The sequence below is a fragment of the Phacochoerus africanus genome, chromosome 13 (genome assembly GCF_016906955.1).
Source record: "Phacochoerus africanus isolate WHEZ1 chromosome 13, ROS_Pafr_v1, whole genome shotgun sequence".
NCBI classification, from domain to species: domain Eukaryota; kingdom Metazoa; phylum Chordata; class Mammalia; order Artiodactyla; family Suidae; genus Phacochoerus; species Phacochoerus africanus.
In genome coordinates, this window is record NC_062556.1 from 23,149,272 (window position 1) to 23,170,123 (window position 20,852).

The window sequence follows — 20,852 nt, forward strand, 5'->3', positions numbered from 1 at the left end:
TAGTATTTCACTAATTGAGGCTGGAAAGTGACACAGATCTGGCAGTGAGAACACTGTGAACCCTTAAAACATCATTTCACAAGAATGCTGGGAGAAGCAGCGGACACAAAGGAGGAGAAAGGGAAGGCGCGCCAGGCACGGTCCCTCTAGCTGACTAGCGGGTAGAGGCGGGTCCTAACAGGCACATTCATCTGAACACAGTCCAATCCAGCGCCTGGAGTGCGAAGACCTCCAGGGCTAGTGGGCGGGGAGTCGCTCTCTGTCACATCCTCATGCAAAGTCTTGTCTGCACAAGTATGTAGACCGTTGCATGTGCTGTCGTAGAAAGGTCTCTGCCTGTCTGTGTTTGTGTGGGTTTTCACTGCGTGAAAAGTACTTGGAGAGTTACTGTGTTTATGGCAAGTAATTTCAAGGTGATGAGTCCCTCTGATGGTATAGAAAAAAAAGAGTTTTCCAGTCAGTTTTAGATACTTTCCATCATTTCTGTTTTGGCCATGTCGGCAGCATGTGGAAGCTCCGGGGCCAGGGATGGAACCCGAGCTACAGCTGTGACCCAGGCCACAGCAGTGGCAGTACCTGGCCCTTAACCCACTGAGCCACCAGGGAACTCCCCCTTTCTGTAAGTTTTTGTGGGGGTGGTTTTCTTCAGACCAAAAACACCTTTTATTTTTATTTTTTATTTTGGTGGTCTTTTTGTCTTTTTAGGGCTGCACTGCGGCATATGGAGGTTCCCAGGCTAGGGGTCTAATCGGAGCTGTAGCTGCCGGCCTATACCACAGCCACAGCAACGCCAGATCTGAGCTGCGTCTGTAACTTACACCACAGCTCACGGCAATGTTGAATCCTTAACCCACTGTTGGAGGCCAGGGATCAAACCTGCAACCTCATGGTTCCTAGTCAGATTCATTTCTGCTGTGCCACAGTGGGAACTCCCAAAAACACCTTTTAAAAGATTTTTGCTTATCTTAGTTCTGAGGAACTTGCTTTTTCTTCCTTGGTTTCCTAATATCTGAGAGGAAGAGCAGCTGTGTGCTGGTCATTTCTTCTCTGGAAAGCTCTGGAAGCATTGTTTCCTGGAAGGAAAACGAGGGCAGGAAGGCAAGGACACTCAGGCCTCTTTTTGTGACTTTGGACAACAAACTCAGAATCTTGGTGGGAATTCCCGCTGTGGTGCAGTGGGTTAGGAATCTGACTGCAGCCTCTTGGGTCACTGCAGATATGCTGGTTTGATCCCTGGGCCCGGGGCCGTGGGTTCAAGGAGCAGCCACGGCATGGGTCCCAGCTGCAGCTCGCATTCAGTTCCTGGCCTGGGAACTTCCATGTGCCCTGGGTCTGGCCATTAAAAAAAAAAGTCTTGGTGGCCACAGCTTCCCTCTCAAAATATTAATTATTGTACTTGCTTTTATCTGTATCACAGGAATTTGGGGAAAAGAAGCAAGATAATAGAACAAATATTTGAGCTCTTTGTAAAGAAAAACCCTATTTAATATTAATTGGATGTGATGCTCACTGGTGCTATTTCTTTGTTTTTTTCCTACTTTAATGCTCTGGAGTAGTTGTGATTCTGGAAGTGAAGTCAGAAAGGCACAGTACTCCTTGGCCTCCCCAAAAGAATTTTCACAAACCCCTTGCACCTGAATTTTTTTTTTTTTTTTTGTCCTGTCTTTCATAGGACCACACCCGCAGCATATGGAAGTTCCAAGGCTAGGGGTCGAATCAAGGCTACAGCTGCTGGCTTACACCGCAGCCACAGCCACACCAGATTTGAGCCACATCTGCGACCTACACCACAGCTCATGGCAACGCCAGATCCTTAACCCACTGAGTGAGGCCGGGGATGGAACCCGTAGCCTCATGGTTCCTAGTCGGATTCATTAACCACTGAGCCATGATGGGAACTCCTGCACCTGAATTTTGTTTTAGGTATAGGGTCTTTTTACTTTAAACTCGACTGTGGTACCTGCTGTTTGGGTTCCCTTGGCAATTTTCATTTCTGCTCCAGCTTAGAAAACACAAGGAGGAGAAAATGTCGCTGAAGAAAGCAGGTGAGAAGGGAGACGTGATGACAGAGGCAGGCAGTGTGGACAAGAGCCCGGGGAATCAGTAGGCTCTCAGGAAATGTTGCTGTGCTGGGGTTGTGTGGTACAGGGGCAAACCAGCTGATGCCCTTCTCTGGTTACGGGAGTTGGGGGTGGGGGGCATCCGTACAGTCGGAGGGCTGAGGCAGGCAGCAGGAGATCTGGTCCTCTGTCCACCCCGGAGAGCACGTGCAAGGAAACGCATGGCACTGACCTTCCCAGTGGTCCCTAGGGGCCCTTGGAAAGAAAGCAAATTCCAATCAGCTGTCCACTTAGTGATGCAGAGGAGTGTACAGCTTGTTGCATTTTAGAAGGATTTCATTTTTTGAAAAAATTTTTTTTTCTTCTTAGGGTCCCTCCTGGGATATATGGACGTTCCCAGGCTAGGGGTCAAATCAGAGCGGTGGCTGCCGGCCTGTGTCACAGCCACAGCCACAGCCACAGCCACGCCAGATCCGAGCTGCCTCTGTGACCTACGTTGCAGCTTACAGCCATGCTGGATCCTTGACCCACTGAGTGAGGTCGGGAATAGAACCCACATCCACATGAATACTAATTGGGTTCGTAACCCCCGCTGAGCCACAGTGGGAGCTCCAGTTTTTTGAAAGTTTAATTACAGTTTTAGCACAAGGTAACACTTTCCAGCCTTCTGGAAAAGTACACTGAGCCAGATCAGAATACTCTTTCATGATGACAGATAAATGAATAAACGCAGTGTTTTTTGTTTTTTTTTTTAATTTTTTTTTGGGGGGGGGTGTTTTGGCTGCACCATGGTGTGTGGAAGTTCCTGGGCCAGGAATCAAATCTGAGCTGCAGCTGCAACCTACACCTCAGCTGTGGCAATACCTGATCTGTAACCCACCACGATGGGCCAGGGATCAAACCTATGCCTCAGCAGCAACTCGAACCACTGCAGAGACAACTCGGGATCCTCAACCCTCTGCGCCACAGTGGGAACTCCATGAAGTGTTTATTTCCGTTATATAATGACAAAAAATCTAATTGAGCTGTTTTCACATGGTATGGAGATCAACTTACTGTTGCTGATAAGCTTTCAGATAAGCAGACGCTTCTGCGTCCAGCGAGGTCTTCCCAAGGCCCCTCTGTGACCCCCGTTATTGTCTATTTTATGATCATTAGCAATTAAGTCACTCTCCTAATAGCATATAAGTCTCATGAAGGCAGGGATCGTGTCACTCTTGTTCAGTGTTGTCGCTGCGGCGTCTGATATAACACAAAGGAGATGCTCACTGACTGTCTGCCGAATGAAAGGATGGATGGACCCATGGAGACACTTCAGTATAGCGCAGCTTGTGATCCTGTACCTTGGCTGGATTCAGAGGCCATTAAAGAAGAAAATAGCTTAAAATACGGCCTCTATCTACACCCTAAGGAGACATCCCTGTCCTTCCAAGCTGATATGAAGTGCAAACCATGAATCCTTATTTGCAAAATGCTAATCTCAATGACTCTGATGTGCAGCCTGAAATGTGTATGCCAAGCTCTGATTTAGGCTCTACAATAACATGTAACTCTGAACAGTAGTGACCTCGCCATCATCTCCGTCTCTATCCCTTTCTTTAGAAAGCAAGCTGTTTCCTTATTAGGCATCACGGAGCACAGCATTCGGTAAATGCTGATGGGAAAGGTAAGTGTGGTAAGTTTTCTTTCACTCCCAGATTCTGTGTCTCTTGGGGTCTATGCTTAATTACGTATCTTTAGGCGTAGTATAGCGACTAAACAATTTCTAGGCCAGGTTTTCATGTACTCAACTTTCTGACACGTTTTCTGTGTTCCGTTCTACTGCTTGTACTGAAATAGGGCTCTCTTTCTCCGTGTCTTGGTCCTCAAGCAAATAAAGTCTCCGTGCCCTTGCCTTAGGTCTATTTTCCAGTGAGCAACTGGACCGCATGAATTGCTGCCACCTACCTGACTGTCATGCCCCATGAAATGTGGCTGGACTTGAAACAAATATTTGTTTATATGCGACCATGTTTATTTATTGTTGTTTGTTGCTATTTGCATTTATTGTTACTATTGCTATTCATGTTTTTTTATTATAGTTGAGATACAGTATCACGTAAATTTCTGCTATACAGCCCAGTGATCCAGTCACACATGTATACACATTCTTTTTCTCATACTGTCTGCCGTCATGGTCTATCCCAGGAGGCTGGGTAAGCAGCGAGGTCCTACCGAGTAGCACAGGGAACTATATCCATTCTAAATGTAACAGTTTGCATCTACTGACCCCCAACTCCCCATCCATTCCATTTCCTCTCCCAATCCCCTGGCAAACAAAAGTCTGCTCTCCTTGTCCTTGATCTGTTTCTGATTTGTAAACAGGATCATTTGTATCATATTTTAGATTCTACTTGTAAGTGATATCATGTGATCTTTGTCTTTCTGTCCTACTTCATGTAGCATGAGAATCTCTAGTTGCATCCAAGTTGCTGCAAATGGCATTATTTTGTTCTTTTTTATGGCTGAGTAGTATTCCATTGTGTCTATGTACTACTTCTTCATCCATCCATCTGTCAGTGGACATTTAGGTTGTTTCCATGTCTTGGCTATTGTGACTACTGCTGCTTTAAACATACAGGTGCCTGTATCTTTTTGAATTGTAGTTTTATCCAGATATATGCCCAGAAGTGGGATTGCTGGATCATATGGTAGTTCCATATTTCGTTTTCCGAGGAACCTCAATAGTAACATTATTGAATACGATCCTCCAAGAGCATTATAAATACCATTTCACATAACCATCGAATTGAAGCCCTATTAGCGATCCCTGTTTTGTAGATTAGGAAACCAGAGGCTTATGACTCCGTTCAGGAACTTGCCCAAAGCCATTCAAGTAGTTAGTTTTAAATTAAATTTTTTGTTTTGAGATGATTGCAGATCTTGTAGTCAGTTATAAGAACAACATAGAGAGATCCTTTGTATGTTTTACTTAGTCACCTCAAATAATAATCCCCCCCCCCCGAGGCCATGATACAGTATCACAAACAGGGTGCTGAAAACAATAGTCAAGATGTAGCTTATTGTTTTTATTCCCACACCCATCCCCTTCTCTACTTGCCCCTCCCCTAGCTGTGACCCCCAGCAGCCACTAGTCTGCTTTCCAGATTCTGTAATTTTGTCATTTTCACAAGTAAATATATAAATATAAGCACAGCATTGGCCTTTTCTTAACTCAGTGCAGTTCCTTGGAGATTCATCTTAGCTATGGTGGCTACTAGTAGTTTGTTCCATTTTATTGTTGAGGAGTGGTTCAGTTTCTGGACCATTTTTTATTTTATTTTTTTTTGTGTTTTAGGGCTGCACCCACGGCATATGGAGGTTCCCGGGCTAGGGGTCTAATCGGAGCTATAGCCACCGGTCTGCACCACAGCCACAGCCACACCAGATCCGAGCCGCGTCTGCAACCTACACCACAGCTCATGGCAACACCGGATCCTCAACCCACTGAGCAAGGTCAGGGATCGAACCCGCAACGTCATGGTTCCTATTGGGATTCGTTTCCTCTGCGCCACAACGGGGACTCCAGTTTCTAAACCATTTTTTTTCTGTTGGGGAACTCCTGGCTTGTTTCCAGTTTTGACGACTCTGAATAAAGTTGTGTATAAGTTTGTGTATAGGGTTTTTGTTTGAACATATCCGAGGTTTTTCCTTCTCTGGGATAAATGCCCAAGAGTGCAATTGGTGGGTAGTTGCATGTTTAGTTTTATAAGAAACTGCCAAACGGTTTTCCACAGTGGCTGTCCCATTGTAAATGCCCGCCTGCAATGTCTGTGTGGTCTGCTTTCTCTGCATCTTCGCCAACATTTGGTGTTACGGTTTTTTATTTCGCCACCTTGATGGGTGGTATCTCACGGTGGTTTCAGGTTGCATCGCCCTAAATCTTGGGTGAACCATTCTGCCTCTGTGTATACATGGCCGGTCCCAAGTCTGGAGGCTGGCAGACTGTCAGTGGGAATGATAGGGATGGCGGGTGGGGTCCCCTGGCCACTTGTCTCCCTTTGTCCAACAGCCACCTCAGTGACTGGGCAGGTCCCTGAGAGATTCGGAGGTCACAAGGCCTTTGGAGACCTAGTCTAGGAACTGGCACACTGTCACCTCCCTGTATTCTTTACTCGACAAAGCAAGTCACAAGGCCAACCCTGCTCCTGCTCCAAGGAGTGGGGTAGTAGGCTCCGCCTACCTCTCGAAGGGAGAAGTTGCAAAGTCAAATATCCAGGAGTATAGATGCAGGGAGGAACAGGGACTTGAGGGCCGTTTTTCAATTAATATCCACATGTAGTATCCTTTTATTTTGGTCTTCTTGTATTTTTTTTTTTAGGGCTGCACCTGCAGCATATGGAGGTTCCCAGGCTAGGGGTCCAATCAGAGCTATAGCCACCGGCCTATACCACAGCCACAGCAACTCGGGATCCAAGCCACATCTGTGACCTACACCACCGCTCACGGCAACACCGGATCCTTAACCTGCTGAGCAAGGCCAGGGTTCGAACCCGCAACCTCATGGTTCCTAGTCAGGTTCGTTAACCACAGAGCCACGAAGAGAACTTGTATAATTATCTTCCAACCAATTTTTTTTTTCCTTCATAATGTACATTAACCTCAGAAGTAGTGTACTTAGTGAAAATATGTTTGACTGGAAGTTGGAAAATCAGGTGTGTGTGTGTGTGTGTGTGTGTGCGTGCGCGTGTGTAGAAATTGGATTCAAGATGCCTAGAGCCTTAACATTATCCAGCTTATTCACAAACATTTCCCTTTAGCACATGGCAGCATTGGCTTTTGCCTCAGTCACAAAGGGACAGTTATAATTAGAGAAGATGGTATTTTCATCTTCTCTGGAGTGTGTTACCTGGGCTGATTCCCGCCCATCCAATTTCAACGCAGCTGCTTCTGGGACAGCCTCGAAATTCATCCAGCAGAGCCTCACCCTGTGCCAGGCACTGGGAATCAAAAAGAGCCATAAGATGCCTGCCGAGGGCTTCCAGCCCTGTGAGAGACGCGGTGCGTTGTATCTGCCGCCGCCGCCCCGTCTTTGTCTGGGGACCGCTGGCCCTTAGTAAGTTTCTCTTTCCTCCTCCCGGGACTGGCCTGGCCTTGCTTCTTTCCTGCGTTCCCACCCCTGCTGTGCGACCGCAGGTGCCCGGAAGGCTGTTCAGAGCTCTGTCTGTGGACAGGGCATCTCATGCCACCTGGCTGAGCGACAGCAGCCCAGGGATGGTTTTCTAATTAGTCAGGGATTTCTCCATTTGCTGGGTAATTCTGCTCATTTTCGTAATAAGCTGTGGGCGTCTGGAGAGAGTGCAGGGTCTCGCATCATGATTCTTTTATGGCTTTGTTCAAGCTCTAACGCTCTCTGTGACGTTATCTGTCTTTTACTAAATGGCACCAAAAAATAATCAACGTGTGTTCCTGCCATCTTACCTACTTGACGACTTAGACAACGACTGTGGGTAACTTTATAATTTCAGTTTTGCCGAACATGCGGTAGACGGGGAGACAAGCCTGGGAGAGTGTTGTGCTGGGTGTTAGGATTGGTGCTCTCTGGCTGGTAAGTTTAATGATGATGTGTTTTCTGATTTTGGGCTTCACTGGCTTTTCTAAGGTTATACTGCAAAATGTGTCATGATTGTATTTTTTTTTTTTTTTAATGGTATGGAAGGAATTTACGGCCCACAGGTAAGGCTTTATAACCAGAGCGAGAGCGTGTGAGTGAGAGGCCTTAGAGCTTCACAGGCGGGTAGAGGCCTGATTGAGGCAGTGACAGAGGCCTCCTGAAGAATTGACGTCATGGCAACACAGAGATAGGAAGCAAGTTTGCAGAGGTTTTTTTGTTTTGTTTTGTTTTCTCTTTTTCTAGGGCTGCACCTGCAGCATATGGAAGTTCCCAGGCTAGGGGTCCAGTTGGAGCTGTAGCTTCCAGCCTACACCACAGCCACCGCAACGCAGGATCCGAGCCGTGTCTTTGACCTACACCCCAGCTCCCAGCAGCGCCAGATTCTTAACCCACTGAGCGAGGCCAGGGAGTCAAACCTGCAGCCTCATGGATACTAGTCAGGTTCATTACCACTGAGCCACAGTGGGAACTCCCCAGTTTAAGGCGTTTTGACCAGATTTCATTGTCTGATATTAATTCTGCGTGTTCCCCCCCCCCCGCTGTCTCCATGTCCTTTGCCCTTCATACACAGTCGTGCTCAAAAATGATGCTCCTGGCAGCGATGGTGATTGGGAGCTGTAGGTATAGCTGAAAATGCTCCCATGCAGCCCCCAAACCCTTTCAATTAGGAGCACACTTTGAGGTTGTCTGTGCAGTCAGGAACAGACAAGTGGTTTTGTGTTCTGGGTTTGCAACCAATGGTTTTCCTTCTTTTATGCCCCCGAGCAGCGCAGATAAAGTTCTGCGGGCGTGAGGGATGGAGGAATACTCGACCTCTGAGTCTGGCATCGTGGAGAATCAGTGCAGCAAACAGGACGTGCTGCACTGGGAAGCCGGCATCCTATTTATGGAGGCAGGCTCAACATGAACCGATTTAGATATTCATGGAGCCCACGTGAATTCATATGTAGAATTTAGAGTTAGGAACCCAAGACGAATCATTCAAAACACAGGGAGATGGGACTTCCCATTGTGGCTCAGTGGGAATGAACCCCACTTAGTATCCATGAGGATGTGAAGTCATTCCTGGCCTCACTCAGTGGGTTAAGGATCCCGTGTTGCCGTGAACTGTGGTGTAGGTTGCAGACGAGGCACGGATCCTGTGTGGCTGTGGCTGTGGTGTAGGCCAACAGCTGCAGCTCTGATTCAACCCCTAGCCTGGGAATGGGTGTGGCTCTAAAAAAAAAAAAATACAAGCAGATGCAGAGGGGAAACTTTTAAGTCCCAGTTCTGACCTGTAAGGGCCAGATGCCTATGAAGCAAACCTAGTCATGAAAGTATGAGGAAAAGAAGCAGAAACCGCCCAAAGGAATCCAGGCCAAAAGGGAGGCAAAGCATTGCTATTACTGGCTCCTTGGCCTTCCGTTTCTGTGGTGAGGGATTATACTCTTGCCCATTTGTGAAACTCTTTTAGAAGGACCATATGCATTAAATCTTAGAATTTTCTCCAAACCACTTGGCTCATGAGCTCAAAGACTCACTCAAACCAGAGTCCAGATAGAGAAATAGGACTCTTGAGGAGCTATCATTCTTTTTCTCCTAGCAAATGTATCTCCACAGCATGCATTTTTCCTGTGTCATTGTGATCCATTTTCTTTGTCCACCAAAGCATTGAGATATTAACGATTCTTTTTTTTTTTTTTGGTCCTTTTGTCTTTTTAGGGCCGCACCCGCAGCATATGGAGGTTCCCAGGCTTAGGGTCCAGTTGGAGCTGTAGCTGCCAGCCTACATCACAGCCATACAGCAACGCCAGATCCGAGCCGCATCTGCAACCTACACCACAGCTCACAGCAATGCCAGATCCTTAACCTGCTCAGCGAGGCCAGGGATCGAACCCGCATCCTCATGGATGCTAGTCAGATTCATTTCCACTGAGCCACGACGGGAACTCCAAGATATTAACAATTCTTAATTCCAGTAACCTCGGGCAAGATTCCAGGATATACTATCAATATATAAAAATGAATAGTATTTTGCTATACTAACCATGAACAATCAGAAATTGAAATAAAAAGACACCATTCACAATAGCATCAAACCCAGAAATACTTAGGGACCAATCTGATGAAAGATAGGCAAAACCTATGTACTGAACGCGCCGTAAAATACCGCTGAGAAAAACCAAAGACTGAAGTGAATGGGGAGATGGCGTTTGTACATCAGCTTTGTTGTGGTGTCCGTTTCCCCCAAACTGTTGTCTCGATTCACTGCAGCCCCAGTCAGAATGCCAGCAGTTTTTGAAATTGCAAGGTGGAATCTAAAGATCACATAGATATGCAACGATTCCCAGGTAGCTAGCCAGGACACCTCTGAAACAACGTCGAAAGACTAAACTATCTGATGTCATGACCTGTAAAGCGCAGTCACTATGCGTGGGATTCCAGTGTCACAATAGACAGATGACTGGGACAGTGGGGAGTCGGAAACAGATCCACATGTATATAGACAGGTGATTTTTTTTTTTTTGTCTTTTTGCCTTTTCTTGAGCTGCTCCCTCGGCATATGGAGGTTCCCAGGCTAGGGGTCTAATCCGAGCTGTAGCCACTGGCCTACGCCAGAGCCACAGCAACGCGGGATCCGAGCCGCGTCTGCAACCTACACCACAGCTCATGGCAATGCCGGATCCTTAACCCACTGAGCAAGGCCAGGAATTGAACCCACAACCTCATGGTTCCAGGTCAGATTCGTTAACCACTGTGCCACGACGGGAACTCCTAGCCAGGTGATTTTAGACAAAAATGCAAAGGCATTTTGGTGGAGCCAGGAGAGTTTCTTCCACAAATGACTCTGGAAGAATTAGATATCCATAAGCCAATAAAATGAACACTGAACTATACCTTATTGTATGTATGAAAATCCACACAGAATAGATTACTGACATATAAGGAAAACCTAAAATGACAAATTCTGTAGAAGGACACACAGGGAAACCATCTTTGTGACATGGGGTTGGAGGAAGATTTCTTAGATATGATACAAAACCACGGTCCATAAAAGAACAAATTGGTAAATTAGACTTTATCAAAATTAAAAATTTCCTCTCTTCGAAAGATGCTGTTAAGAAAATGCAAAGATGGACCACAGATTGGGAGAGAATAGTTCCAAATACCTTTGATAATCTGGAATATATAAAATAGTCTCAAAAGTTAAGAAAACAAGTGACCTGCTAAAATAACGGGCATATGATATGCACAGATATTTCACCAAAGAAGAAATATAGGTAAACACATGAAAAGATGCTCAGCTTTATTAATCATGCAAATTAAAATGCCAGTGAAATAACACAATAGACCTATTAGAATGGCTGTAATTAGAACAGCTAACCATATCAAATGTTGACAAGGATATGGAGGAAATGAAACTTTCGTCCGTTGTCAGTGGGAATGCGAAATGGCCCAGCCTCTTGGGAACATCGTTTGCCCGTTTCTTAAAAAAGATCAAACATCTACTGCATGACTCATCCATTCCCACTTCTAAATATTTACCCAAGAGGAAAAAGAAAAATAACGTCTGTTCAAAGACTTACAGATGAATGTTCCTAGCAGTGGACTTGGTAATAGGCAAAAAGTCGAAACCACTCAAATGCTCATCAACAGGTGAAAGGGCAAAGTCATTGCAGCAAATCCCTCTCTGTGCAGAAACTGCTCAGGAGTAAAAGGTAATGAACTATTGATTCACGTAAGAGCATGGATGAATCTCAATATAATTATGCTGAGTGAGAAAGAAACAAGGCAAAAAAAAAAAAAGAGTACATATAATATAGTTCCATGTATTTCAAACTATGGAAAGTGCTAATGAATTTATAGTGTCCGAAAGCATATCGGCATTGCCTGAGGCTGGGCAAAGGCAGGGAGGAGTGAGCGGGAATGGTGAGCAAAGGGCATGAAAAGCCTTTGGAGCTGGTGGGCTGTGCTCCTAATCTCGGTTGTGGTGATGGTTTTGCAGACATAACTATATGTTCGAACGTGGGAAATTGTACACTTCAAATGTGCAGTGTATTGAAAATTTGATTTATTCCTCCGTAAAGTGATTAAGTAACCGTGCAGTGGAGTTCCTGCTGTGGTGCAGCGGGGTGGGCAGCCTCTCTGTAGCCCCAGGACACAGGTTCGATCCCCCGCCTGGCACGATGGGTTAAAGGATCTGGCATGGCCTGGGAATTCCATATGCTGTGGGGTTGTCCCCAAAAGAAAAAAGAGAAAGAAAGAAGCGGTGCCGTCAAGGGCTGTGGCAGGCAGGAGAGTGGGAGTGGTACAAGGCGATGTTCAGGTGCAAAGAAAGGAGTAGGTCAGCCTTTCCTGGAAGAGGTGAGTTGGTAAAATCTTTACGGAGGAGGGGATCTGGGCTGAGCTGGGAAAGGTGCATTTGTCAGAAGTGCTGCAAAGGAAGAAACCCTCCCAGCACAGAGGCTCAGGGAGGCCTGAGAGGTCGGGAGGAGCCTGGCAAAGCATTTGAGGGCTCACAGGGAGGTTTCACGTCTTGGCAGCCATGGAGGTCCAGGCAGCTGGAGGAGTAGGTGGGGTCAGACCCCGGAGGTCTCGCTCCTAGTCCTGGAGGGTTGGGATGTGAGCGCATAGGCACAGAGGAGACCCTGGAGGAGCTCAGTCTGGGCAGGGACAGACCATACTTGTTTTATTTAAGGAACATTATTTCACCCTAGGATGAATGCTTAACTCTGATCATGAAAGGAATGTGGGATTTTAGTGCATCATGAGAATTTTCCACTGATAAAGGTTCCGTATGATCACTTCCTGTGAAAGTATGTTATTTTGAGTGGGCCCAAAAGAACTGTGATCACATGGAGAATTTGGCACCTAATGCCAGCTGTGCAGATGCATCCGTGGACAGCGATTCCTGGATTTCACAGCCGTCTTCTTCCCCTTCCCCACTGCCCCAGGTGGCAGAGAGGGCATATTTGTCCACCTTGTTCCTGTTCCAAAGCTCTTTTTTTTTTTTTTAAATAATCCAAGTGTGATACATTTTCTTTTTTTTCCTAAATATGTGGGAATTTTGTTTTATCTTATTTTAGTAACTTGTAAAAAGAATTCCTATGTTCATTTTATGTCTATCTAGATTTGCTGATTATTTTTTTAATTTCCTGAATACATTATTTTTTTTTTCTACTGTACAGCATGGTGATCCAGTTACACATACCTGTATACCTTCTTTTTTCTCCCATTGTCATGCTCCATCATAAGTGACCAGACATAATTCCCAGTGCTACACAGCAGGATCTCGTTGCTAATGCATCCCAAAGACAATAGTCTGCATCTATTAACCCCAAGCTCCTCAACCCCCCCACTTCCTCCCCCTGCTCCTTGGCAACCACAAGTCTATTCTCTCCAAGCCCTTTCCTTAAAAAAGACACATGCACCCGCATGTTCATTGCAGCTCTATTCACGATAGCTAAGACATGGAAACAACCCAAATGTCCATCGACAGATGACTGGATTAGGGAGATGTGGCATATATACACAATGGAATACTACTCAGCCGTAAAAAAGAACAAAATAATGCCATTTGCAGCAACACGGAGGGAACTAGAGACTCTCATACAGAGTGAAGTCAGAAAGAGAAAGACAAATACCATGTGATATCACGTATCTGGAATCTAATATATGGCACAAATGAACCTTTCCACAGAAAAGTTCCAAAGCTCTTTTGTCAAACTGTTCCCATTCAGAGTTCTTGCCTTAATCTGAAGTGTGAAAAGGGCACCACTGCAGAATCCCATCCACGTGTCACTGAAGACCAAGCTCAGCAGCCTGGGCATTGGGAAGACATCTCAGTGTGGTTGAGCTCCAGTGGTCCAAGCACTAAAGACCAGGTCCACCTCTACCTGGGTGCTTTGCAAAGCCCCTGCGGTGGTGAAAGCCAGCATTGCGAGGGCACCGTCACCCCCTCAGTGGAAATGTTTTACTCTGGACACCGTTGAGGGGGGCTGGAGATAATAATACTGGCAGGAATAGAATGTGGATGCCCTCTAAATACCGATCTGCCTTGATTCCACTGTAAATATTTCTACTGCGTGATAATCTCCGCCTGCTAAGCCCAGCGTAGGCCGAGATTTGCTTTTCTGGTATGAAAAGCCTTTTGTTTTCCTTCCTCCTGGGAATGGACCTTCAGCTATTTGTATTGGAAAATGAAATCTCCCTGGAATACCTCTGTGTGCATCTGGGGAAAACCTAAAGATTTATTGCTTCTGACTTTTTTTGGGGGGTTTGTTTTTTTTTGCTTTGTTTTTTTGTCTTTTTGCCATTTCTTGGGCCGCTCCCGTGGCATATGGAGGTTCCCAGGCTAGGGGTCGAATCGGAGCTGTAGCTGCTGGCCTGCACCAGAGCCACAGCAACGCAGGATCCGAGCCACGTCTGCAACCTACACCACAGCTCATGGCAATGCCGGATCCTTAACCCACTGAGCAAGGGCAGGGATCGAACCTGCAACCTCATGGTTCCTAGTCGGATTTGTTAACCACTGTGCCACGACGGGAACGCCTGCTTCTGACTTTTAAAGTTAGTGGCTTCGTAATATTTTCGCTGTTATCTTTCAAAGAAAAACAAACAGATCTGGCTCGTGCATTTTTGTGGCATTCATTCTATAGTCTATTAGAAAGTGGGGGGGATGTTTCATCATTTGATTTTAACATTCACCATCTTCCATGCTGGGGGGGGTTAACATTATATTCAGTGAAGAACCCTGAATTCTTTCAAGCTCATACGTAAACGTCCGGGAAATAAAATGACCGAGAATGATTTCACTGGCTTCAGAATTTTGTGGTGCTGATTATTTGTCGAGGTACTCATTCCTCACCTGCCTTACAAGACGCGGAGGAGACGTGTTTATCCTCCTCGTGATGCTTGTTTTTACTGTTAACTCTTAGTTTGGAAAATAACATCAGTCTCATTCGCAGAGATCTGTGCTTTGTGTAGGTTTTCAATGAGGCCAAACGCTCCTAATTGCCAGGCGAGGAGCAAGGCCGGTCCCCTGCTGGGAAACAGGTGCGCCTCTGCTCCCATGGTGCTGACGTGGCCCTTGCTGTTGTCCCCGAGCCCAGCATTTCCATGGCTCCTTTCTCCAAGGTGAGCCCCAGCCTGAGCCGCACAGGCCCCTCTCTGTACCTGTTTAAAGGCACACAAGCAGAGTTGTGTTTGGCCTTCTCTGACCCAGATCTGTGGCCATGTCAGAAACAGTTCTTTCACACCTTAAAGAATTTTTCTTTCTTTTGCTCCGTAAAAATGCAAGTACAGAGGAAATTATATATATTTTTTTCCTCCTCTCTAAATTCATCTGCCGTCTTGGTATATTTTCACCGGACTCTTAAGAATGTGGTCTTCGAATTGTCTTTTGCTTAAATAATAAGCCTTTCTCACGTCTCCTGTACCAGCTGGACAAAGGGACCTTTCCCCCTAAATAATTACTTTTAGAAATCTACTTCAAGTTTCCAGTTTCTTTTTATTTTTTACTGTTTTTGCTTTTTAGGGCCGCACCTGCAGCTTATGGAGGTTCCCAGGCTAGGGGTTGAATCGGAGCTACAGCTGCCGGCCTACGCCAGAGCCACAGCAACGCGGGATCCAAGCTGCGTCTGTGGCCTGCACCACAGCTCACAGCAACGCCGGATCCTTAACCTGCTGAGCGAGGCCAGGGATGGAACCTGCAACCTCATGGTTCCTAGTCGGATTTGTTTCCGCTGCGCCACGACAGGAACTCCCCGGTTCTTTTTTTAAATTACATTTTCTTGGCGTATAGTTGACTTACACTGTCGTGTTAGTTACAGGTATACGGCAATGAGAATGGGTTACTCATATACATACATCTATTCCTTTTCAGATTCTTTCTCCTGGAGACATAAACTATGACTTGGGACCCCTAAACATTGTCAGTCTTTCCTTGCAGTGACATTTTCCTGTGGAAATAGTGGTAGACTGATGAGCATTCCCAGTATGTAAAACCCCACTGCAAGCCCGATTAGTAGCTGCACACCTGCCCCAAGTCAGAAGACTTGCCAGTGAATGATGTGAGAAAGAAAAAGACTTTTTCATATGTAAACTGTGGATGTGGTCACCAAGCCACAGGGAAGTAAGGTCTTTCTCATCCCTCCTAGGAAATAATTTGCTCCCTGCCTTGTTCTTACTAACATCCAAATGGATTCATACACATAGTTTTGTTTACATGAGACGCTCTCCATGTATGATAAATTGCCCCTAAAATTCAGATGAGAGGAAGAAAAAGAGTTCTGTGTAACTTGATGAGAAAATAGTTATCTATTATATTATTACATATTATATTAATAGTTGTAATTATTATATTATTAGTTATTAATTATATTCATATGATTAACATGAATATGACATATATTAATAGAGAATGTCATATCATTACTGATTATATTAACATAATTATTACTGATGTCATGTAATACCTATTGATGATGATGATACCCGATATTTGCCAAGTATTTACCCTCTGCCTGGCGCTTTGTAGTGTGCGTCACATGCGGTTACACCCTGACCCTTATAATCATCCCACGAGGCAGAGATTCTTATTTTCCCTGTGTTACAGATCTGGAAACGGTGTCTTAAAAAAAGTCAGCTACTTCGGCAGAGGTATACAACTTCTGCCCAGGCAGGCTGTCTTTACAGTCTGTGCTCTAGGGCAGTGTATTCTATGGCCTGTTGATTATATAATCTTTTAAAGAAATCATCTTAAAGACTCCATAGACGTTATGATTCAAATGCCATTAATGACTGAAATAAAGCAGTGATATTGCTACAATTTATTGAATACTTACTATGCCAAGTACTGTGCTAAGTACTTGGCATGTGTTATTTAGTGTTTTGCGTGCATTATTTAATCCTCTTAATAATGCTCTGAGGCAGGTATTATCATTCACATTTTATAGATGAGAAAAAATGGGGCTTCGAGAGGTTTACTGGCTTGCCCAAGGCCAGGCAGTAAATTTGATAGGATTCAAAGCCAAGTTCTTGACTCAGATGCTTGTGTTTTTAACCAAATGGGACCAGGTTATTAAAAGAACTCAAATTGGGGAGTTCCCATCATGGCTCAGCAGAAGTGAATCTGACTAGCATCCATGAGGACGTGGGTTCGATCCCTGACCTCACTCAGTCGACTGGGGATCCGGTGTTGGCATGAGCTATGGTGTAGGTCACAGACTCGGCTCGGATCTGGTGTTGCTGTGGCTGTGGCGTAGGCCAGCAGCTGTAGTTCCGATTCAGTCCCTAACCTAGAAACCTCTATATGCTGCAGGTGCGGTCCTAAAAAGGAGAAACAAAAACCAACAAACCAAAAAACCAAAAACCAAAAACAAACGAATGCCCCCCAAAAGAAAACAAAAAGAACTCAAATTGGACTGTTGCACACATAGGCCATTCTGCTATGCCAGTCAGGTTATTAATTTTGAAGGTTTTAGTCAAAATAAGCAACTTGTCCATCTCAGAATAATTGCAGTCTCAGAAGTTTCTGCTTACACAGTTAAACGTGTTTCAAGCAACGGGTTTGGGCAGAACACTTCCCAGGTTGGATAGGATGATCTGGGGCAGCTTAGTGTCGGGACATCTTTGATAGTCTGCTAAGTCGAAGTCCTGCTTCTCAAAGCAAACTGTGTGACTGCATGAAATGCTAGACATGGGATGATAAAGAACCAGTTATATTACTTATTGAAGTGTTACATTTGTTTTCTATTAATACATGGACTTCTTGATTAGCACATCATATTAGATCTGGCAATGGGTATAATAATGGCTGTAATTTCAAATTGATTCTAAACATAGATGATATTTTGAAATATCAACATTGATCATAGAGACAGGAAGATATCTGAGACTTCTGTTGGTGACAAATGTACCGCTAATGCCACCATGATTTGTTGCCTAAATTCATAATTGGAGCAAAGGCAAAATTTCCGTTAGATATTGGTAAAAATACAGACTTAATTTTTTTCCCATCTGAGTGTAAATGGCTTCATGAATTCCATCCATGCATCCTTCTGTATCCAGGGACCTGATTAGCAAACTCTGGCCTAGACTAGGGGACTGCTCAGTCTTATGCCCTTCAAGTAAAAAGTATTATCCAATTTGATGTGCTGTTCACATCTAGATCCTCCAAACGGTTTTGTTTCAACGTTGCCCAGTGACCTTGGATCCCCTTCATTCACCACCACATACAGGTTGGCACCAGCAGGTTCTCCCTGGGCCTGAGGAAGGCTTGGTGATGCTTTCTTCTCTGCATGGCTTTTTTGGTGTTAGCTGGTTATTTGTCTGCTCACGAAGTACAAAGTCATATCCCTCACCCTCTTAGATCTTATAGTTTTTTTTTTTTTTTGCTTTTTGCTTTTTTAGGGCCGCACCCACGCATATGGAGGTTCCCAGGCTAGGGGTCGAATTGGAGCTACAGCTGCTGGCCTACGCCACAACCACAGCATCGCAGGATCTGAGCCACATACGCAACCTACACCACAGCTCACAGCCACGTCAGATCCTTAACCCACTGAGTGAGGGCAGGGAGTGAACCTGCAACCTCATGGTTACTAGGCGGATTCATTTCCACTGCACCACAACGGGAACTCCAGATCTTACGGTTCTAAAGAGAGAATGCAGAAAGCACAGAAAGATGCTAATCAGATCGAGGGCGTGTTGCAGATGCCCGGGAAGGCAGGGACAGTCGTGGGAGACGTTGATGTTACAAGAAAGTTACTTGATCTCACTTACAGCAGCAGGAAGATAGAATTCACTGAATTTTACCCTTTCCCATAGCTTTGTTTTGCACAATAATAGTCCTATCCTACCAAATATGGGTTCATTTGTTCACTCAGAAACATTTCAGGGTTCTGTTCTGTCCAAGGTATTGTGTTGGTCTATCATTTGAACCTCTTTGAAATTATACCTATTTTTCAGACGAGGGACCTAGTACTTTAAGCCGTGCCTGTGATTCGTAGAGCCCATCATTTCCCTTTTTATACTGAGAGGGTACGGCTCACGCTTGTCCACTCTCCCCGCCTGCCAAACTGGAGGGACAGGCTCCGTAACCGAGCAGATGAACTATTCCCATTCCCAGGAGCATCTGGGATGTGGTGACACAGACCAGCATGCTGTGCAGGAACGGTGATTTCCTACTGAGAACTGCTGAGCTTGTTAAGGGCAGACAACCTGCATTGTGAAGTTCCAATTGCTTTTTTGGAAGCAAGAGCGTAGATTTCGGGTTCACGGCTTTGGCGCCAGCTTGCTCTGGGCTTGACTGGCTTTTGGGACATCGGCCATATGTTAAAGTCCCCTCATAAATTCTGTTTTCCTCCCCTCTTGCTTTTCTTTTGTGCTGTTCTAGTCTCTGTGACCCATTCATTCTCTACCCGGCTTCTCCATATTTTGGCCACCTCCTCTCTTCGGCCTTTCGGAAATTCCCTGTCACTTTTTCTTAGGACTCTGTGGATGAACAGTGGTCCTTTGTACCCTGTAAAATACCTTTGATGTTCGGCTGCTTTTTCTCATCCCTTCAGCTGGGGTGTTTGGTTGGCAACTGCCCACATGAGCGCTCGATGGGACCACTGCTTTTCATTCCCTTTGGTCCGCTGTCTGTCTATACCTCTCCCTGCCCAAGCCCTGTCCATCCTCTGTTTTTCAAAGCTCCTCTTAGATTTTACTTCCTTTTACCCTAGGATAAACTTCTAAAATTTTCTCCCATACAGTGGTTGATTTACTTTTTTTTTTTTTTTTTTTTTGGTCTTTGTGCCTTTTCTAGGGCCGCTCCTGCGGCATATGGAGGTTCCTAGGCTAGGGGTCTAATTGGAGCTGTAACCCCCAGCCTACACCAGAGCTACAGCAACATCAGGTCTGAGCCGCATCTGCAACCTACACCACAGCTCACGGCAACAAAGGATCCTTAACCCACTGAGCGAGGCCAGGGATTGAACCCCCAACCTCCTGGTTCCTACTCAGATTGTTAGCCACTGAGCCACGACAGGAACTCTGATTTACATTTTTTAAATTCAATTTTTACTCTTTAAAAAATATTCCCACAACATTGTAAATCAACTCTACTCCAGTGAAATTAAATTTAAAAAATGTTTTTTCAGTGACACTTGTAACATAAATTTATGCAAAATTCATTCGTTATAGAAATACATTAATGTAGGAAATGAAAACATCCAATCCCATAATTTCCCCTCCATTCAGTGTCTCTTACTCCAAACACTCCAAATATATACACCAACATATATTAATATAGATATTTTCATAAAACTTATTATACCATGCATGCCATTCTGCATTGTGCCTTTTAAAAATTTGAGCTGGCCATATCTCATAGACATAGCTTCATGTCAATACAAAAAAAATTTTTTGAGATATATCCTAATTTTTAAGTGGTATAGGAAGTTATTTTCTGTATATGCCAGAATTTATTTGATCTGTCCCTTAGAGATGGATAGTTGAATGGCTTCTCATTTTTTAAACCATCACAGAGCTGCAGTGAATATTCATATATACTCTAATTGCCTATAACAATATAGTATGTGGAGTTCCCCTCATGGCGCAGTGGTTAACGAATCCGACTAGGAACCATGAGGTTTTGGGTTCGATCCCTGGCCTTGCTCAGTGGGTTAAAGATCCGGCATCGCCATGAGCTGTGGTGTAGGTTGAAGATGTGGCTCAGATCCTGAGTTGCTGTGGCTGTGATGTAGGCCAGCAGCTGCAGCTCTGATTAGACCCCTAGCCTGGGAACCTCTGTATGCTGTGGGTGTGGCCCTAGTAAAGACAAAAAAAAAAAAAAAGCCAAAAAAAATAGTTTGTGTATACACATATCTTTACCATAAGAGTAAAGGACATTTTATTTTATTTTATTTTTTTGTCTTTTTAGGGCCACACCCACAGAATATGGAGGTTCCCGGGTTAGCAGTCCAATCAGAGCTACAGCTGCCAGCCTAGGCCACAGCCACAGCAATGTCAGACCTGAGCCGAGTCTGCGACCTACGCCACAACTCACAGCAACGCTGGATCTTTAACTACTGAGCGAGGCCAGGGATTGAACCCGCAACCTCTTGGTTCCCAGTAGGATTTGTTTCCGCCGCGCCACGACGGGAACTGCAGTAAAG

The 20,852-nt window shown here is 45.1% G+C and overlaps 1 protein-coding gene across 3 annotated transcripts in view; it reads left to right on the top strand.

The window, feature by feature from the left end:
- ENOX1 (ecto-NOX disulfide-thiol exchanger 1) overlaps positions 1 to 20,852 on the top strand; it is a 659,885-nt gene that overhangs the window by 26,360 nt on the left and 612,673 nt on the right. The gene's annotated exons all lie outside the window — the stretch shown is intronic.